General features: G+C 46.2%; 1 protein-coding gene and 1 non-coding gene across 4 annotated transcripts in view; both read left to right on the forward strand.

Moving 5' to 3' along the window:
- Window positions 1-19677, forward strand: part of DOCK11 (dedicator of cytokinesis 11) — a 199123-nt gene that overhangs the window by 18459 nt on the left and 160987 nt on the right. The gene's annotated exons all lie outside the window — the stretch shown is intronic.
- TRNAK-CUU (transfer RNA lysine (anticodon CUU)) lies at window positions 11423-11495 on the forward strand. Its single transcript has one exon. It is a non-coding gene; the product is annotated as a tRNA-Lys (tRNA).

Genomic DNA, 19677 nt, shown 5'->3' on the forward strand with positions numbered 1-19677 from the left:
AGCAAAACCAACAACCCGCCCCCAAATTGAAACACCCCAAGTGTTCAAGAGTAAAGGGTTGGGCCAAGGTACATCTAAACACCGGCAAGCCATGCGGTCATTAAGGCGACATCTGTATTTATTACTGACGTGGAAAAACGCTGAGGTGGTGAAAAAGCATGATCGTATTTTCGTAAAATAGAGCATTACGCGACACGTGTGCAGTTAGTTGCTTCGTCACTCTGTGCCTCTGCTTCCTCATCTGTAGAATGGAGGCAGCGATAGTTCTGACCTCACAAGGTGGTTGTAAGGACTGAGTAAAATAACACAATAAAGCACGTAGAAAAACGTCTGGAACATCACAAGCACTAAATAAATATTATATTCAAAGAAAGCATTCTCAAGGTGGGCGTGAGAGAGTGTGTATATTTATAAGTGTGCATGTGTATCTATAATATTAACAGTACATATTTCTGGATGGTGGGACCATGAGTCCGTTTTATTCTTGATTTGTTTTCTGTGTTGAAAATGTTCATTTCTTTTGTATGGAGCATGTATTAGTTTTATAATCAGAAAAAGTACAATTCCAGACAAGTTTCATACTTCCCTTTCAGGCTTGCTGAATTTATGTGTTCTATACTTACATGTGACTCGTGGGATCTGTTTATAGATCTCCTATTTTTTACTTAAAAATTTTTTTTCAGTTTATTTATTTTGAGAGAGAGAGCAGGGGAGCGGCAGAAAGAGGAGAGAGAGAATCCCAAGCAGGCTCCCCTACTGTCATCCCAGAGCCCAATGTGGGGCTCGATCCCATGGACCCATGGGATTATGACCTGAGCTGACACCAAGAGTCAGATGCTTAAGCGACTGAGCCACCCAGGTGCCCCTGTTTCCTATTTTTTAAAATAAACTTTGAGAGGCAGAAATGCCTACCTTGACTTTTCTCCCCCTTTGCTGCCATTAATAATATTAATCACTAGAGGGACTTAAATTTCGAGTAAAGCTAATTAATAGGCGACGTGCATTGACGCTGCAGAGATTTCTGGTTGCAGTGCTCCTGATTTTGCACATGCCGTATCTTTGTTCTTTCATTAAAAAATAATCGTAGACTTCTTGTGGCTTTCAGAACAAATGGATGGGAGAATTACTGATAAATCAGGAGCTCCGAAATGGAAGGTCTCGCCTCTGACATTTAAGATAATTAGATTACGGTGCGCAGCTTGGTGAACCGGGTCTTTTTTCGCTCTGTACAGTGTGCTTTTCTTCTTCCACCAGCATGCACATCCCCGAGTTAATTTCTTTCTCGTGCCTTCTCTCCTTGGGTCTTCTTCCCCATTACTTCTTCCCGCCCCCACTCTGGTCATCCTATAAAACATATGTAAACATCGATGTGTTGTATTTAAACTGGGTTTTGAGTATTTCTTCTTCATAACTTAAAAAAGTAGGACGGTGGGAGGCACGAATAGGCAGAGCACAGGATTTTCGAGGCAGTGAAACTGTTCTGTATGACACTTGAACGTAGATGCATGCCGTTGTGTATTTGCTAAAACCGTGGTTTGAACTGTGGACCTTGGGTGATGATGATGGGTCAGTATAGGGTCATGGATGGTAACAAGTGTACCTCTCTGGTGTGGGATGTTGATAATGGGAGAGCAGTGTGTGTGTGTGTGTGTGTGTGTGTGTGTGTGTGTGCGCGCGCAGGGCGGTATATGGGAACGGAACTCTCTGTACTTTCTGCTCCCTTTTGCTTTGAACCTAAATCTGCTTGAAAAAAAGATGGTCTATTTTTTAAAAAGTGAGACTCACGAAATCTTGTATTTTGCGTTTTGTAAGAAATAAACTTGAATGTAGGCCTTTGTGTTTCTGTGGACCATTTAGTTTTCTGCCTGTCAGTGGTCCTAATATTTTTCTTCACATCCCCGGTAGTTCTGGAAGGTTTCCACTGCCAGCTCTCGTGCCAGCCTGTTTGGCATAATTATGAAGACTAGCAAATGTGGATTTGAACACTTTGAAGGCTTCGGATGAAAAGTGCTGGGTAAAAAGCAAAGCAATTTTATCATTAGAATCGGGGAGTAGGAGTCACAAATGTTAAGGTCGACCTCACACTGTGTGACCCCGGAGGGCATGGCATCTCTGAAATGGGTCTTGAAGCACCAAAATCGAGGCGAAAAGGTACCTGCTCATCCGACTCAGGACAGCTGTGTTTGCTCTGAAGCCCACGTGCAAATCAAATCATTTAGCATATATTAGGAGAATCTGATTTTTGAATAAACTTGATTGGGATCCTTTTGTAATGCAAATGAACACCCACTGATTTATATCTTTTGGAAGGTAGGATTTAATGGTTTAGGTTTTTCTAGCTCCTGTGCCACTTAAAATCAAATTGTTTTGGTGCCTGGAAGAGAAGAATGGCTCTGGGAAGTTGCATTAACTCCTTCAGCCCCGAGGAAGCCAGTTAGTCAATTACTGTTTCTGGGAACTAAATAATACCCTTGTCACCTGAAAGATTTAAAATAGCCTCTCTAAGTGGCTCCTTAGCCTCTGGAGGAACATGACTCATTCCTTCATTGGAACCTGAAAGAAGTCCAAGTGTCCGAAGACACTTGGGGAATGCACTGGAATTATACTTGTAAACATCAATGCTAGAAGTTTTAAATATTAGGAAACCAATATGATATGGGTTAAAAGTTGATGGTTGGAGTCGGTATATTAGGATGTGGCCAAAAGAGCAAGGGGTGAATTGGCAGTCCTTTCTAGAATGTTCCTTGGGGAAATCCTTGCTGGCCAAGTGAAGAGTCTTGAGCTGCTGAACTCTGGGTAGCATAGATTGTCTTCTTCTTTTGTCCAGGGACTCCACCACCCCCCTCCATCCCGACCCCCTGCGTTTCTGACTGCTCTGTGTTTGTACATGGCCTCATAATGGTGTTCCTGCCAGCTTTACTTAGGCTTGCCCCCCCCCCCCCCCCCCCCCCCCGCCCAAGCAGCCTTTGGATTCATCTTCTGCACATGACCAGTGGAAGGAAACCAGTAGAAGGAGTCCTGCATTAGTGCTGGGAGATAAATTGCATTCCTGCACCTCTTAAAACCCACGTTCTCCACAATATAAAATGGGGCTGGGGAGGGTGCGGTTCTCCAAGACTGGGTTAGCCTTTGCCTTTCATTGACCTCAGTGGATGCCACTTAATGGAAAAATATGATCAGGGTTCACCCTATGGAATCATTGCTTAATATTGTAGATGACTCATTGGAGCTAGTGTGTTAGAAAATCACTTCCAGATGTGTAGCAGAAGCTTTTCCAAAAGGAAGCAATAAACTCTGGAAAACTGGGTTAGTTTTCTTTTTTCTTTTTATGATCTTAGGGCCAGAATCAAACCTTCCTGTATATGGTCGGCCAACATATACTTGGAGTTCTGAGTAGCGTGATGCATCCAGTTCACTTGCTTTTAGACGGATTCTCTTTATTTTTCTATTTGTTATTTATGTTTTTCTTTGAAAGAGAGCACGGGCGACCGCCTGTGAGCCGGGGAGGGGCAGAGGGAGAGGGAGAATCCGAAGCAGGTTCCATGCTCAGTGCGGAGCCCGATGTGGGGCTCGATCCCATGACTCTGGGATCATGGCCTGAGCTGAAATCAAAAGTCGGACGCTCAACTGACCGAGCCCCCCGGGCGCCCCGAGATTCTCTTGAAGTGGATTTTTACCAGTGTTTGATTTCTGGAGATTCTATCTGCATGGATATCACTCCAGCCAAAAAATTCACTGGCTTCTTCTGGTCAGTGAAGTTTCAGTTGGGCCCTCTTAAAAGAGGTAATGTGCTGTCATCTCCTTGGAGGCACCAGATGACAGATCTTGTAGATCACGCCACGGAGTCAAAAGGAAAATATTTGTTAAGTACCACAGCCTGGAGCCCTTAGAAAGGCTGAGCCTGCTCCAACAAGGTGTTCCTGGTAAATAAAATCTTATGTTTTCCGTCCTGCTTGGTTTTTTTTCACAATTTACCTAATACCGTATTGTATTTGTAGCTCTTTAATGAATCAAAAAATGTCTGTCTGCACGAGACTAGGATCAAAACACGTCTGAAACTTGAGAAGGCCATCAAAACAGACAAAGATCATAACCATTACTGTTCAATCGAAACTTATGTCCCCGTTCTTTTTGTTTCTTTTTGTTTTGTTTTTTTTTTTAATTTTTTTTAACGTTTATTTACTTTTGAGACAGAGAGAGACAGAGCATGAACGGGGGAGGGTCAGAGAGACAGAGAGGGAGACACAGAATCTGAAGCAGACTCCAGGCTCTGAGCTGTCAGCACAGAGCCCGACGCGGGGCTCGAACTCACGAGCCGTGAGATCATGACCTGAGCCGAAGTTGGACGCTTAACCGACTGAGCCACCCAGGCGCCTCAAGTCCCCGTTCTTTTTTTTTTTTTTTTTTTAATTTTTTTTTTTCAACGTTTATTTATTTTCGGGACAGAGAGAGACAGAGCATGAACGGGGGAGGGGCAGAGAGAGAGGGAGACACAGAATCGGAAACAGGCTCCAGGCTCTGAGCCATCAGCCCAGAGCCCGACGCGGGGCTCGAACTCACGGACCGCGAGACCGTGACCTGGCTGAAGTCGGACGCTTAACCGACTGTGCCACCCAGGCGCCCCAAGTCCCCGTTCTTTTTGAAGAGTTAAAAATGCTTAGGGATTGGTGAAGCTGCCTCAGTGAGTCCCCTAGCGGTTAAGGGCCTGGTCGTCAGCGTTAAAGGGCGCTGCTTGGAATCCTGACCGTATTAGTTTTCTGTTGCTGCACAGCATCTTGTCCCAAAGCGAGCAGCTCAAAATAACTTATTTCAGAGTTTCTCTGGGTCAGAAACCCGGGCAGGGCCCAGCTGGAGTCTTTCCTCCCAGTCCCACAGGTGTTGGCAGAGGCATTATCACCTGGAAGCTCAGGGGCCTTCTCCAAGCTCCTTCAGGTTGGTGCAGTTCGGTTCCTTGTGGTTGTAGGACTGACTGGTCCTGTTTTCTTGCTGGCTGTCAGCTGCAAATGGGGCTGGCTGGCAGCTCATAGAGGATGCCTTCAGGTCCTAGCCGTGTGGGCCTTTATTAGCATGGCATTCTGCTTCTAAAAAGCCAGCAGGGGGGCGCCTAGGTGGCCCAGTCGGTTGAGTGTCCGACTTCGGCTCAGGTCATGATCTCGCAGTCCACGAGTTCGAGCCTCGCGTCGGGCTCTGTGCTGACAGCTCGGAGCCCGGAGCCTGCTTCGGGTTCTGTGTCTCCCTCTCTCTCCGCCCCTCCCCGGCTCGTGCTGTGTCCCTCCCTGTCTCTTAAAAAATAAAATAAAACGTTAAAAAATTTTCTTTAAAAAGCCAGCAGGAGGGGGCACCTGGGCAGCTCTGTCGGTTGAACGTCCAACTCTTGAGTTCGGCTCAGGTCGCATGATCCCAGGCTCGTGGGATGGACCCCGCCTCGGGCTCCACGGCACGGAGCCTGCTTGAGATTCTCCCCCTCTGCCCCTCTCCCCTGCTTGCACACTCTCTCTCTCTCTCTCTAAAAAATTAAAATAAAAAAATAAGTAAAAAATAAAAAGCCAGCAGGTGATTCACTCTCCAGGAAGGGCCCAGTCCCTCTTCTAGGGATCACCTGATTAGGTCAGGCCCACCTAAGATCATCTCCCTTTTGATCAACTCCAAGTCAATTTATTACTCATGGAATCAGGGGAGTGCCACCTCCTAATCCTCACAGGTTCCACTTACATTCAAGGGGAGGGGTTTATACAGGGCAAGTAGACCGCGGGCAGGAATCTTAGGGGGCATCGTAGGATTCGGCCTACCCCATTGACTGTTAACACTCCTTTGGTCAAGTTACCCAGTCACGCTCAGTCTCCCTTTTCTCACTGATAAAAATCTGAGTAATGATCGTATTTTCCACCTCCTAGGATTATTGGAAGAGTTCAGTGAGTTGTTAACACCGGTAGTTGAATTTAGCACAGCACCCGGGGCTTAGCAAGCTTTCAATAAAGTGTTCCAACTGTGGCAGAGAAGGGGCACCTGGGTGGGGCTCAGTCAGTTAGGTGTGTGACCTCAGCTGAGGTCACGATCTCCTGGTTCGTGGGTTTGAGCCCCGCTTGCCAGCACAGAGTGCACTTCGGATCCTCTGTCTCTCTGCCCTTCCCCCACTCACACTGTCTCTCCCTCCCTCAAAAATAAGTAAACATCAAAAAAAAAAAAAAGAATTGTGGCAGAGAGGAGCTACTTTTCCTTTTCCCTTTTCCACCCCCCCCCCGCCCCCATAACAAAGTGGCTTTGTAGGTAGAGCATGTGAACGTAGGCTAAAGGAGTTGAGGGTTTTATTTCCCTAACGATGTAAGTACAAAAAGGGATTTCCTAAGAATAAAAGTTACTGAACACAAATTTCTTTTTAATTTTATTATTTTTTTTCTTAGAGAGCGAGCATGAGCAGGGGAGATAGGCGGGGGGGGGGGGAGAGAGAGCGAGAGAGAGAGAGAGAGAGAGAGAGACACTTCTAAGTAGGTTCCACCCTGTGGATGGATCATGACCTGAGCCAAAATCAAGAGCTACAGGCTCAAGAGACTGAGCCACTCAGGTACCCCTTGTATTACAACAATTTTTTAAATGTTTTGCTTATTCTTGAGAGAGAGCACGCGGGGAATTGCAGAGAGGGAGGGGACAGAGGATCCTAGGCGGGCTCCTCGCGGACAGCAGGGAGCCGGATGCGGGGCTCGAACTCACAACCGGTGACGTCATGACCTGAGCCGAAGTCAGGCGCTCAACCGACTGAGCCACCCAGAGAATGAATTTAATGAGTATCATATAGTGCTATGAAGACATTTCAAGCTAACATTCTAACAAAGAATTCAAAGTCAAAAAGTTAAACACAGGGGCGCCTGTTTTGGAAGGTGGAGGCCTTCCTTCCGATATCCTTCTGACTTGATTCAGAAGTGGAGACCTATTTCCTAGTTTAAAGTAAAAGTTTCAGATCTTATTCTACTTAGGAAACAATGGCTTGGTAGACCAGTGATCTAGAATTGAGAATGCCTTTGGTGACAAATGCTTACTCGGTAGAGCAGGAAATCCCAATTTACAGGCACGCCCTGGGTTTCTACCCTTTGGCGCAAAGGTATTCAACCGTTCGGCGTCAGAATAGTCCTGAAACGTAGACTTCATTTATTCCCAGAAGCTACTGAAGCACAGCCGTATCAGGGGACTTGACTATGGTTTCAGGGTCCTCCCTGGAAGAAAATGAGTATGTGTTACTTCTTCTCACTGTCTGTAGAAATTGGCCATACATCAGAATTCGTGCGAAAATAAAATCCCACGTGACAAATAAACAGTAAAACCTTGGTTTCTGAGCACAGTTTGTTCTGGAAACGTGCTTGTAATCCAGCGCAGTTGTGTATCAAAGCGAACGTCAAGAACCATTGGCTCACTTGTGATCACGTAACTACGCGTATTGCAAGACATCGCTCGTTAATCAAGTTAAAATTTATCAGAAGTGTTCGCTCCGTTGCGGAACACCCGCAAAACAAGTTATTCGCAATCCAAGGTTTTACTGTAGTTGTTTAGAAGCCCCATGTTGCCGGTGGGAGTTGGGGAGAAGGGGGGACGGGGAAAAGAAACAAAGGGCAGAGATACAAGAAAGGCGATGCGTACCATTGCGAAACAGTGGGAATGACTTGTGGAGAGTTTGATTCTTCAGGGTGGAACTGAACTTGGATGCTGCTTTTCACAACAATGCCTTAAATGTCCCAGTCCGTTCCGTGGTAACAACTCTGCACGTGTATCTCGTGTGTGAGAGGTTTGGAAGGTTGAGGATGTGTAGTCCGGAACCAACCAGTGAAAGGATAGCTTATGAAGTGCCTGCCTGGTAGAACTAGGGAAGCTTAAAAGTCTATAGGATTCCGGGGCGCCTGGGTGGCTCAGTCGGTTGAGCATCGGATTCTTGATTTCGGCTCAGATCATGATCTCCTGGTTTGTGGGATCGAGCCCTGCGTCGGGCTCTGCACTGACAGTGAGGAGCCTGCTTGGGATTCTCTCTCTCTCCCTCTCTCCCTGCCCCTCCCATGCTCTCCCCCTCCTCTCAAAATAAATAAATAAACTTAAAAAAAAAAAAGTCTACAGGATTCCGTGTCCCCACCATCCCTGCTGCCCCGACAAGGCTTACCTATCACACACCGCGTGAGTTCCGACTCTCAGCATACAAGTGTCAGGGAGAAGCCACGTTGGGGGAGGAGTAACGAGTTGTCACCTCATTGAGAGGCCCTCAGTTCCTGTTCCTGTACCCACCCAAGAGAAGTCTAAAAAGACGTATAAGGCTAACGCATTTTATCGTGTACCTTCTTTAAAAAATAAAGTGGATTAAAAACTTTTGTGTACCCAAGGACACCATCGAGAGGATGAAAAGGCACCCCACCGAGTGGAAGAAAAAAAATTGCGAAGCCTCTATTGGATTAACACGGGGAACGGATGGTTTGAACATGCTCAAAGAACTTGCAGGAACAGTTCACCCAAGAAGTGGGCGCCGATGGCCCATAAGCATAGGAAAAGATAGTCGATGTCAAACTAAGTATGGGGTAAATGCAAATCAAAACCACAAGGAGATCCCTCTTCACTGATAACAAGTGTTAGAGAAGATGTAGAGAGATTGGAACCCTTGGGCACGGCTGGTGGGAATGTACCAGTGGTCCGGCCGCTGTGGAAAACAGCTTGGCAAGTTGCCCAAAAACTTAAATTTAGAATTCCCGTATGATTCGGCAACTCCACTTCGAGGGTCTATACCCAAAAGAAATGAAGGCAGGGGTTCGTACAGCAGCGTTATTCACGGGAGCCAAGAGACTTAACTACCCAAATGTCCATCCGCAGATCTCCGAAACATGGTATATATGTACAGTGGAATTTTTTTTAAAGCATTTATGGATTTATTTTGAGAGAGAGAGCGCGCGCGCGCAGCATGTCGGGCGCTGGGTTCAATCCCACGAACCTGAGCTGATCGTGACCTGAGCTGAAATCAAGAGTCAAGACGCTTAACCGACTGAGCCACCCAGGCGCCCCTGTATAATGGAATATTATTCAGGCTTTGAAGGAATGAAATTCTGACACGTGCCACGACACGGATGAACCTTGCAAACGTCATGCTAAGTGAAATAAGCCAGACGCGAAAGGACAAGTGTTGTGTGTTTCTATTTCTGTGGGGTACCCGGAACAGGCAAATTGAAAGAGACAGAAGGCAGATTAGCTGTTACCAGGGCCTGGGGGTGGGGGTGGGGGGTGGGAAGGAGGAGTTGGTGTTGCATTGATGAAAAAAATTCGGAAATGGAGGGCGGTGACGGTTACAGAGCGAAATGTTTTGGGATGATAACAGTAATACTTGTGTGTGCTTGAAGACTTTGGGGGAAAAACGAAAAAGGAAGGAAAAAATCCTCATGCCGCCACGCCGAATGCATCGGTTTTTCATGGTTTCATTTGACCGTATTTACTCTCTCCTTGTCAGTACAGATGACACTCCCTTTCTGCCACTTCCCAAATAGGGGGTACGATAACACCCAGTTATCCTCCGGCGAAATGTCAGTGCCTTGAACAACCCCATGGTGCGCATTCTGCGGAAAGCCGGTCTCAGTGCAGTGGTTCGTGGGCCGTGACCACACTGTGGGACCAGCTCCTGGCCAGGGCACAGGGACCTCGGGTCAGCAGGTGTGGCTTCCAGCTACCTTTTTTTAACTGTTTTTTTTTTTTTTAATCTTTATTTTATTTTTGAGAGAAAGAGAGCCAGACAGACAGAGTATGAGCGGGGGAGGGGCAGAGACAGACGCTTAATCTGAAGCAGGCTCCGGGCTCAGAGCTGTCAGCACAGAGCCCGACGAGGGGCTCGAACGCATGACCCGCGAGATCATGACCTGGGCCGAAGTCAGACGCTTAACCGACTGTGCCACCCAGGCGCCCCCAGAAGGGCTTAAAGTCCTTGGACTTCCCTCCTGCTACACCGTCAGCCCCACAGCGCATCCCATTTATCCATCCATTGAAAGCCTCCTTATATAAGAAACGGTGAGGGTTCTTAAACTGCCCCCAGGGTCTTCCAGAAGCAGCTTTGGCCTCTGGTCCTCGAGGGACAGGAAGATGCCCAGGCTTTGCCAGCGGCTTTATCTCCGGTTTGCTCGCTGACCACCTTGCTCCCAGCTTCAAAGTGGCTCCTCTCAGGTTGTATTTACAAGGTAGCCGGGGCAAGCCTTTGAGTTGGCCAGAGGCGGCGGGTTCTCCAGTGGAAAGCCAGTGTGTTCTAGAATTCCAGGAAGCTCACTGGGCTAGACCCGGATTGCTCCCACGGAGAAACCTCTGACAGTCGGTCGCAGGCCAGGGGAACAGGCCCAGTAATTAGCCGGGCGGGGAGCAGGGGAGGGGGGGGATGGGGTGACCGAGACAGAAAGCTTTTGAGCATGTCACTGGGTGCTGCTTTCATTCTGCAAAGAGGCTTATTTGCTCTTTGCAAATAAGTACGGGTTTAAATATCCCATATTTAAAGAATATTCTTTAAATGCAGGATGAAAATGGCATTGGAGAGAGCACACTTAAATGGCAAGAATTCTTTCAGTGGGCCCATCCTTTGCCTATATATATTTAAAGTAGACAAGCAGTAATTCTGTTTTGCCAGAATTCTCTTGTTGGGAAATATGTAAGCAGTGGCTGGTGAAGTAATTACACTGATCTTCCTCCTTTAAACACAGCAGAATTCAACAGGCAAACAAGTGCTCTCCTTTGAATAGTCCCCACTGTAGGAGGCCACACTCACTAACGTCATTGCTCAAAACACAGGGAATGTTTCTCAGAACGAGTTTATGGGTCGAGACGATCTCCAGCCTTTACCCTGTAGCCCCATCTCACACATGTTTATTTTCATCGTGTATGCATTTTTATTATTAGATGAGAGTCTGCGTTTTGGTAATAGAGGGAAAGAAAGCTATTGTTTACAAAAACCCGACTGCTGGGGGCGCCTTGGGTGACCAACTCTTGGTATTGGCTCAGGTCGTGATCTCGCAGTTTCGCGAGTTTGAACCCGGCATTGGGCTCTGCGCTTACAGTGCCGGAGCTTTCTTGGGATTGTTCCTTTCTCTCTGCCTCTCTCAAAATAAATAACTTAAAAAAAAACCCAAACACCTCACTTTCAATGGTTTGTGTTTCATCAATACTATAATACAATCTGCCTTTTTTTTTTTTAACCAGTTGATACAGGTCCAGTCACGTTTTTTTGTTTTTGTTTTTGTTTTTTTAATTTACAGAGGAGAGAGAGCATCTTAAGCAGGCTTCATGTTCATCCCTGAGCCCAACACAGGGCACGATCCCAAGACCCTGGCTGGGATCATGACCTAAGCCCAAATCAAGAGTCGGACGCTCAACTGAGTGAGACACCCAGGTGCCCCAGATCTAGTCACTTTAAAAGGTTCACTTTCTGGGCACCCGACTGGCTCAGTCGGTAGAGCATGTGACTCTTGATTTCAGGGTCGTGAGTTCAAGCCCCACGTTGGGTGTAGAACTTAAAAAAAAAAAGAAAAAAGTTGGCTTTCTTAGGCTGAGCTTCACATTCTCTATCGAAATCCCTAGAAAAAGGTGTTTGTAAATATTTTATTTAGTTTTGAGACAGAGAGGGGCGAGGGGCAGAGAGAGAGGGAGACAAAAGACCTGAAACAGGCTCCTTGCTGGCTCCACGCTGACAGTAGAGAGCCCGACTCGGGGCTCAAACTCAGTAATGGTGAGATCATGACCTGAGCTGAAGTCGGATGCTTAACCAACCGAGCCACCCAGGCGCCCCCAAATCCCTAGAATTTTTAACACTTTGTGTGAGAACTCAGAGAAGGATTTACTTCCTACTTTTGGAGTAGTGTGTCACACACATAGCAGGTGCTCAATTAAATGATTTATGGGTGGATGTCGCTTGGAAATCAAAGGGATTTTTGAATACTAATCCCACATTCTCTATATTCTGGCATTTCTCTTATGTTATTTGGAAGACATTAATGATCAGAAATTAACGGTAGGGGGACTCCCAATTTGAAAGAAAAATATGGAAAAGAGGTAGAGGAACGCCAAAATAGTAACAGTGATCATCTACAGACGGTGGGATTCTAAGTGACTTTTATTTTCTCTCTTTATTTGTGGATGAAAAATTCTTCGGTGAACATGCATTTGCTTTAGAATTACGCAAACCAATAAATCTTCTATGAAAATAAAGCAACCTGTTTATATGAAGTTAGGAAGCCAGTGTATTTTTTTTATTTTTTATTTTTAATTAACTAATTATTTTTTGTTGTCAAGGTAGCTAACATACAGCGTAGACAATGTGCTCTTGGCTTCGGGAGTAGATTCCCGCGATTCCTCACTTACATACAACACCCAGTGCTCATCCCAACCCACTTTCTCCGCCCCCCCCTGCCTCCCACCCCCATCAACCCTCAGTTTGTTCTCTGTGTATCTAAGAGTCTCTTATGGTTGGGCTCCGTCCCTCTCTGTTTGTAACTATTTTTTCCCCCCTCCCCTCCCCCATGGTCTTCTGTTAAGTGTCTCAAGATCTCCATATGAGTGAAGACATATGGTATCTGTCTTTGACTGACTTATTTCACTCCATAATACCTTCCATTTCCATCCATGTTGCTGCAAATGGCCCGATTTCATTCTTTCTCATTGCCAAGTAGTATTCCATTGTATATATAAACCACATCTTTATCCATTCGTCACTCGATGGACATTTAGGCTCTTTCCATGATTTGGCTATCGTTGAAAGCTCTGCTATAAACATTGGGGTACATGTGCCCCTATGCATCGGCACTCCTGTATCCCTCAGGTAAATTCCTAGCAGTGCTATTGCTGGGTCATAGGGTAGGTCTATTTTTAATTTTTTGAGGACCCTCCACACTGTTTTCCAGAGTCGCTGCACCAGTTTGCATTCCCACCAACAGTGCAAGAGGGTTCCCCTTTCTCCACATCTGTAGTTTCCTGAGTTGTTCACTGTTGGTAACCACTTTTTTCCTACCCTTCCCCCATGGTCTTCTGTCAAGTTTCTCAACTTCCACATATGAGTGAAAACATATGATACATGTCTTTCTCTGACTGACCTATTTCACTCAGCATAGTACCTTCCAGTTCCACCCACATTGTTGTAAATGGTATGATTTTATTCTTTCTCATTGGCAAGTAGTATTCCATTGTATACATAAACCACATCTTCTTTATCCATTCATCAGTTAATGGACATTTGGGCTCTTTCCATAATTTGGCTATTGTTGAAAGCACTGCTATAAACATTGGGATACATGTGCCCCTGTGAGTCAGCACTCCTGTATCCTTTGGGTAAATTCTTAGTAGTGCTACTGCTGGGTTGTAGGGTAGTTCTGTTTTTAATTTTTTGAGGAACCTCCACACCATTTTCCAGAGAAGCTGTACCAGTTTGCATTCCCACCAACAGTGCAAGAGGGTTCCCCTTTCTCCACATCCTCACCAACATCTGTCGTTTCCTGAGTTGTTAATTTCAGCCACTCCAACCGGTGTGAGGTGGTATCTCAGTGTGGTTTTGATTTGTATTTCCCTGATGATGAGCATTGTTGAACATCTTTTCATGTGTCTGTTGGCCATCTGGATGTCTTCTTTGTAAAAGTGTCTATTCATGTCTTCTGCCCATTTCTTCACTGGATTATTTGTTTTTATGGTGTGGAGTTTGGTGAGTTCTTTATAGATTTTGCATACTAACCCTTTATCTAAGATGTCATTTGCAAATATCTTCTCCCATTTCGTCAGTCGCCTTTTAGTTTCATTGATGATTTCCTTTGCTGTGCAGAAGCTTTTTATCTTGATGAGGAAGGCAGTGTCTCTTAACCTTTCTTGGGTTATACTTTGGAGATTCTGAAAGCTCTTGGAACCTTTTCCTACAGAAATGTATGTATAGCGTTTTCCGTGTAATTTCAGAGTTTCACATCCCATCCAAGGATCACTTAAGACCCCAGATTAGGAGCCTATTTAGGAATGGAGAAAGCGGCACCCCGAAAGGGGTTGACTGCCAAAAAATGTGGAATGATGTGGTGTTATATGTGCATTCACATCCGTGTGGGGACATCTGTTTAAGTAGGAGAGCCCTTGCGTCAGGCTATGCAAATCCACCAAGACGCCACTGTGTGAGAGAGGGGATTTTCCATTCGTGAAACCTCACGTGTCTGTTCTGGGGGTCACAGGGAACTAACAGGCAGTCAGTCAAAGCCTTGAGGGTGGGGCTGAGAACCCAGCCTAGGCGAGGATTTGTATCCCTGTAAATGAAGCCCCTGAACTCTGAGTCAGGATTTTCTCCAGCAGCAGCAAAGAAAAATAAGCAGGGGGTTTGATCCAGGATTGCGGAGTGGCCCTGGATGTCGTTTTGAATGACAAGGGGTTAGTGAGGGGGCTCTTGGCCACGGGGTCCAGGTTGAATTGAAAATGAAAGCAAGATGGGAATGCACTGTCCTATTGACGGGATGGGCGAGGGTTATGCTAGTCTAGTTGAAGAATGGACGGCAGGGGTGGTGGGGGGAAGGTACAGGGAGTCTTTCCTAGGAAAGACATAGCTTTGTCATGATGATGGTGGTTCTGCCACATGCTGTGGGTACAGGTCCGTGGAGACAAGGTTGTTCTAAGTCTGAGGGCTCAACGGTGGCTCTTGCGTGGGCTGAGGGTTGGCATTGCAAAATGGGGGCACTCCATTAAGAGCGTGGGGGTGTGCTTCTTGCTAGTGCTTGTTCTGGGCATGTGTGACATGGCTTTAGGGGAGGAAGCTAGAGAATACACCTGTGGGTACCCTCTGCTCACAGGGTAAGTGGGGGCTGAAACCCACGCACCGTGAGATCGTGACCTGAGCCGAAGTCGGATGCTTAACCGACTGAGCCACCTTGTACGTGAAAATTTCATATATGACCTTATGAGTTTCCCCAAAGAGAAAGTGATGAGTGATGATTCATGTTAAGGTGTTCAATAGCAGGGCTCCTTGGGACAGCTGCTCAGAAGTGTGTATTTCAGTGAGTAGTTTGCAGATTGCGTTTGACGTCATGAAAAATTGGAAGAGGCAGAAAATCTCAATGCTCAGGGTTAGAAAGATATTGCCAATGGATTCATGGTTTGTCATTCAGTCATTCAAGATATACTTTTGGGGTGCTGGGGACAGAGCAACGAATGAGACTAAGCGCGGAGCTCCTTAAAAATTAAAAAAATTTCTTTTAACGTTTATTTATTTTTGAGAGACAGAGAGAGACAGAGCATGAGCAGGGGAGGGGGAGAGACAGAGAGAGAGAGGGAGACACAGAATCTGAAGCAGCCTCCAGGCTGTGAGCTGTTTGTTAGCACAGAGCCCCACGCGGGGCTCGAACTCACCAACTGTGAGACCGTGACCTGAGCTGAAGTCGGACTCTCAACCGACTGGGCCACCCAGGCGCCCCCTAAAATTTTTTTTTTAAGTTTTTAAAATTTATTTTGAGAGAGAGACAGAGAGAGCGAGCAGGGGAGGGGCAGAGAGAGAGGGAGAGACAGAATCCCAAGCAGTAACGGGGGGGGGGGGGAGAAGGGGGGGCCGACACGGGGCTCAAACCCATGAGATCATGACCTGAGTCGAAACCAAGAGTTAGACGCTTAACCAAATGAGCCACCCAGGCGCCCCTAAGCACGGACCTTTAATTCTAGTCGGGGGAGAGACAAAAGAGGACGTTAATGTTTATTTAAAATTTTTTAATGTTTGTTTTTGAGAGAGACACAGAGAGAGAGTGTGTGAGCAGGGGAGGGGCAGAGAGAGAGGGAGACACCGAATCCAAAGCAGGCTCCAGGCTCTGAGCTGTCAGCACAGAGCCCGACGCGGGGCTTGAACCCACGGACCGCGAGATCATGACCTGAGCCGAAGTCGGACGCTTAACCGACTGAGCCACCCAGGCACCCCTGAAGGGGTTTAAACAAAGCAGTACTGTGATCCAACTTCTGTTTGGATCAAATTAGCCATTGAAAAGGTGTTGGGAACAAATGAAGTGCAGATTGGCAGCTGATTTTTTTGTCAAAATGAAATGTTTAGGCTAATTTGATGTCTGCCATGTGAGGAGGACGTCTTGTAAGCATTTCTCTCTCTAAGGGAAAATCTCTTTGCATAAATAGAACTCTCTCTTTATTTTCCTTAATAGTTTTGTATGCAGCTCTAATGAGTAGTTTTCCATAATTCAGTGTATTGCTCCTGGAAAATGTAGACAATGGGGCAAATTTTCAGCCTATGCTGTCATTTTATGGATTAATTTCCATTAGCGCTGACCTTCTGGCTTTCCGTGCATAAATATGAGTAAAACATCTGTTCGTGTCATTCCCCTGCTTCAGGACCTCTGTTGGCTCCCCATCACCTACACCAGGAAACAGTCCAACTCATTGCCTTGGCGCACATAGCCCTTCAGAAACGTGCCTTTCCAGCCCATCTCTGCCATTTCTCCCCGTTCTGTCTGTCCCCAGACTCGCTGAACACGTGCTTTTATTCCTCCATGCTATTTATTCACCTTCTCTTCTTTTTTTTATTCTTGTTAAAGATTTTTTAAGTTTATTTATTTATTTATTTATTTTAACGTTTATTTATTTTTGAGACAGAGAGAGACAGAGCATGAATGGGGGAGGGTCAGAGAGAGGGAGACACAGAATCTGAAACAGGCTCCAGGCTCCGAGCCATCAGCCCAGAGCCCGACGTGGGGCTCGAACTCACGGACCGCGAGATCGTGACCTGAGCCGAAGTCGGCTGCCTAACCGACTGAGCCACCCAGGCGCCCCAGGGTTATTTATTTATTTTGAGAGAGAGAGAGAGAGAGAGAGAGAGAGAGAGCACGTGAGCACAAGCAGAGGAGGGGCAGAGCGGGAGAAACGCAGGCAGGCTTCCGCCTGGCAGCGTGGAGCCCGATGTGGGACTCGAACTCATAAACCGCAAGATCATGACCTGAGCCGAAACCAAGAGTCAGACGCTTAACTGACTGAGCCCCCCCGGGCGCCCCTGCTTATGCTCTCTTCTTTGCCCGTGATGCCTTTATTCATCTTGTCCGCCACGGGCATTTTTATTCGGTGCTTCGAGGCTGAGCGCACACGCTGCCTCCTTTCTGAGCCCCCTTCCCCAGTGGAATTCCTCTCTCCCTTCCTTGTAGCCCCACAGCAGTCTCTGTGTCGCCCGTCCGAGCCTCTGCCCTGTTGTATTTTAACTCTGTTTCAAGGGGTCTGTCTTTTCCCCAAGCCTGTGAGTTCATGAAGGGCAGGACCCACATCTTGCCCACCTTTGTAGCCCATTGTCTGGCACGCAGTTGATGCTCAGTGACTGTATAGGACGAAGCTGTGTGTCTTGTATTTCTGTGCGTAAGAGTTCCAGAAGAGCCCTCGGGGCGTGGTGGGGCAGCTAGCCTCACTTCTGCAACGGGCCAGTCGGCGGAATCTATGGCCGGAGTGTAAGATCCCCACACATTGACACTTAACCATTTTCTAATAGGGAGCAACATGGTGGGTATACTGGGAACTCATCTCTTACCAAATATTGGAGGGATTTTTTTAGGTATGAGGAACTGAAACTGGGTATGTTATTTTTTTCTCTTCTACTTTTCTTTTTAAAACTTTTTTGGTAATTTTTTTTTTTATGTTTTTTTGTTTATTTTTGAGAGACAGAGCATGAGCGGGGGAGGGGCAGAGAGAGCGAGGGAGACACAGAATCGGAAGCAGGCTCCAGGCTCCGAGCCGTCAGCACAGAGCCCGACGCGGGGCTTGAACTCGTGAATCGCCAGATCGTGACCTGAGCTGAAGTTGGACGCTCGACCCACTGAGCCAACCAGGCGCCCTTGTTTTTTTAATAAAAAAAAAAAAAAAAAAAAACTTTAAGTAGGCTCCGTGCCCAACACGGGACTTGAACTCACAACCCCAAGACCAAGAGCCACATGCTTTACCGAGCCGGCCAGGCACCCCTCGCTTTCTTAATAGCTTTGTTCAGATACAATTCACATACCATACAACTTACCCATTTAAAATGTGTAGTTCAGGGTGGGGGTTAGGCAAAATGGGAGAAGGAGAATGGGAGGTACCGGCTTTCAGTTATGGAACGCCTAAGTCATGGGAATAAAAGTCACAGCACAGGGAACATAGTCAATGATATTATAATAGTGTTGTTTGGGGACAGATGGTAACCACACTTGCGGTGAACATAGCATACGGTATAATCTTGTCAAATCACTGTGTTGTATACCTGAAAATAACATAACATTGTATGTCAACTGTACTCAAAAAAATGACAGAGAAAGAAAAAAAAAACTATCAACAAGTGTTTAAAAACGTAAGTGCCCAACACTAGGTGAATCGCCTGAATATTTTGCAGTTATGAGAATTCTGCTTTGCAATACTTTTAAGTGACGTGGAAAATGCTCAGGCAACGATGTGAAGTGAAAATGCGGGACACAAATTTTACATGAAATAACTATCCCATGTGTGTGGTGGATCGCAACTATTTACAATATGCGTAGGAGAAAACACCTACAAAATTACAAATAATATCAACAGTGGGGGAAGAAAGTGTATATTTCCAAGGCTCTTAGTGCACTCACAGATATGTGCGACCATTACCACGATCAGTTCTAGAACATTTCTTCTTTTTGTTTTTTAATGGTTTTATTTTTGAGACAGAGAGACAGAGCATGAGCAGGGGAGGGGCAGAGAGAGAGGGAGACACGGAGTCTGAAGCAGGCTCCAGGCTCCGAGCTGTCAGCACAGAGCCCGACGCAGGGCTCGAACTCACAACCAGTGAGATCATGACCTGAGCTGAAGTCGGATGCTTAACCGACTGAGCCACCCAGGTGCCCCAGAACATTTCTGATCTCTCAAGGTTATTTACTTAAGACCTTCAGAAAACCTTTCACAGCGGGGTGCCTGAGGGGCTCAGTCAGTTGAGTGGCTCAGTCTCAGTTTCAGCTCAGGTCACCGGCTCACAGTTCTTGGGATCGAGCCCCACGTCGAGCTCTCTGCTGACAGCACGGAGCCCGCTTGGGATTCTCTCTCTCCCTCTCTCTCTGTCCCTCCCCTGCTTGCATGCTCTCTCTCTCTCAAAATAAATTTTTAAAAATGTTAGAAAAAAAAAAGAATGCAAGATATGTTATACTTGTGTTTATAAAACTCAGGAAAAAGTCAAGGATATTTCTCTTTTGTTTTAAGTTGGAAGTGGGCACCAAGATCCAAGGCAGGTTATATTTGTTGATGGTCACAGAATGAAGACGATCTAATTTCTCCTGGCATGAATGGATTTTCTGCCATAACTCTTCTTGTCCCTGTGAACTTGTTGAACTCTTTGATTTACTAGAAGGAAAGCCATTTTGTATAACGAAGGCCCATTTTCCCCGTCAACCGAGGCTTGCTAAAGAACAGAAACAAAAGGCACTTCTTGTTTTAAAAAGATACTTTGCCACTCAATTTTTTCAAGCCTTTCTCTTCATTTTTACCTCTTTTTGTCTTTGAGTCCTTTAAATGCTTCTTAGCACAAAGTGAACACAAGAAGTCAGGGGTGATTGAATTCAAATCAGTTTTCCTGTCAGCCAACCAGTGGAATAAATTTAGGATTAGTGGTTAAAGTGAAGTTATGGAGGGGGCCGCCTGGGTGGCTCAATCGGTTAAGCGTCCAACTTCGGCTCAGGTCATGATCTCACAGTCTGTGAGTTCGAGCCC

Source organism: Lynx rufus, unplaced genomic scaffold (assembly GCF_022079265.1).
Source record: "Lynx rufus isolate CCGP_SWC_20201006 ecotype Redwood Valley unplaced genomic scaffold, mLynRuf1.p SCAF_19, whole genome shotgun sequence".
In the NCBI taxonomy this organism is placed as follows: Eukaryota; Metazoa; Chordata; class Mammalia; order Carnivora; family Felidae; genus Lynx; species Lynx rufus.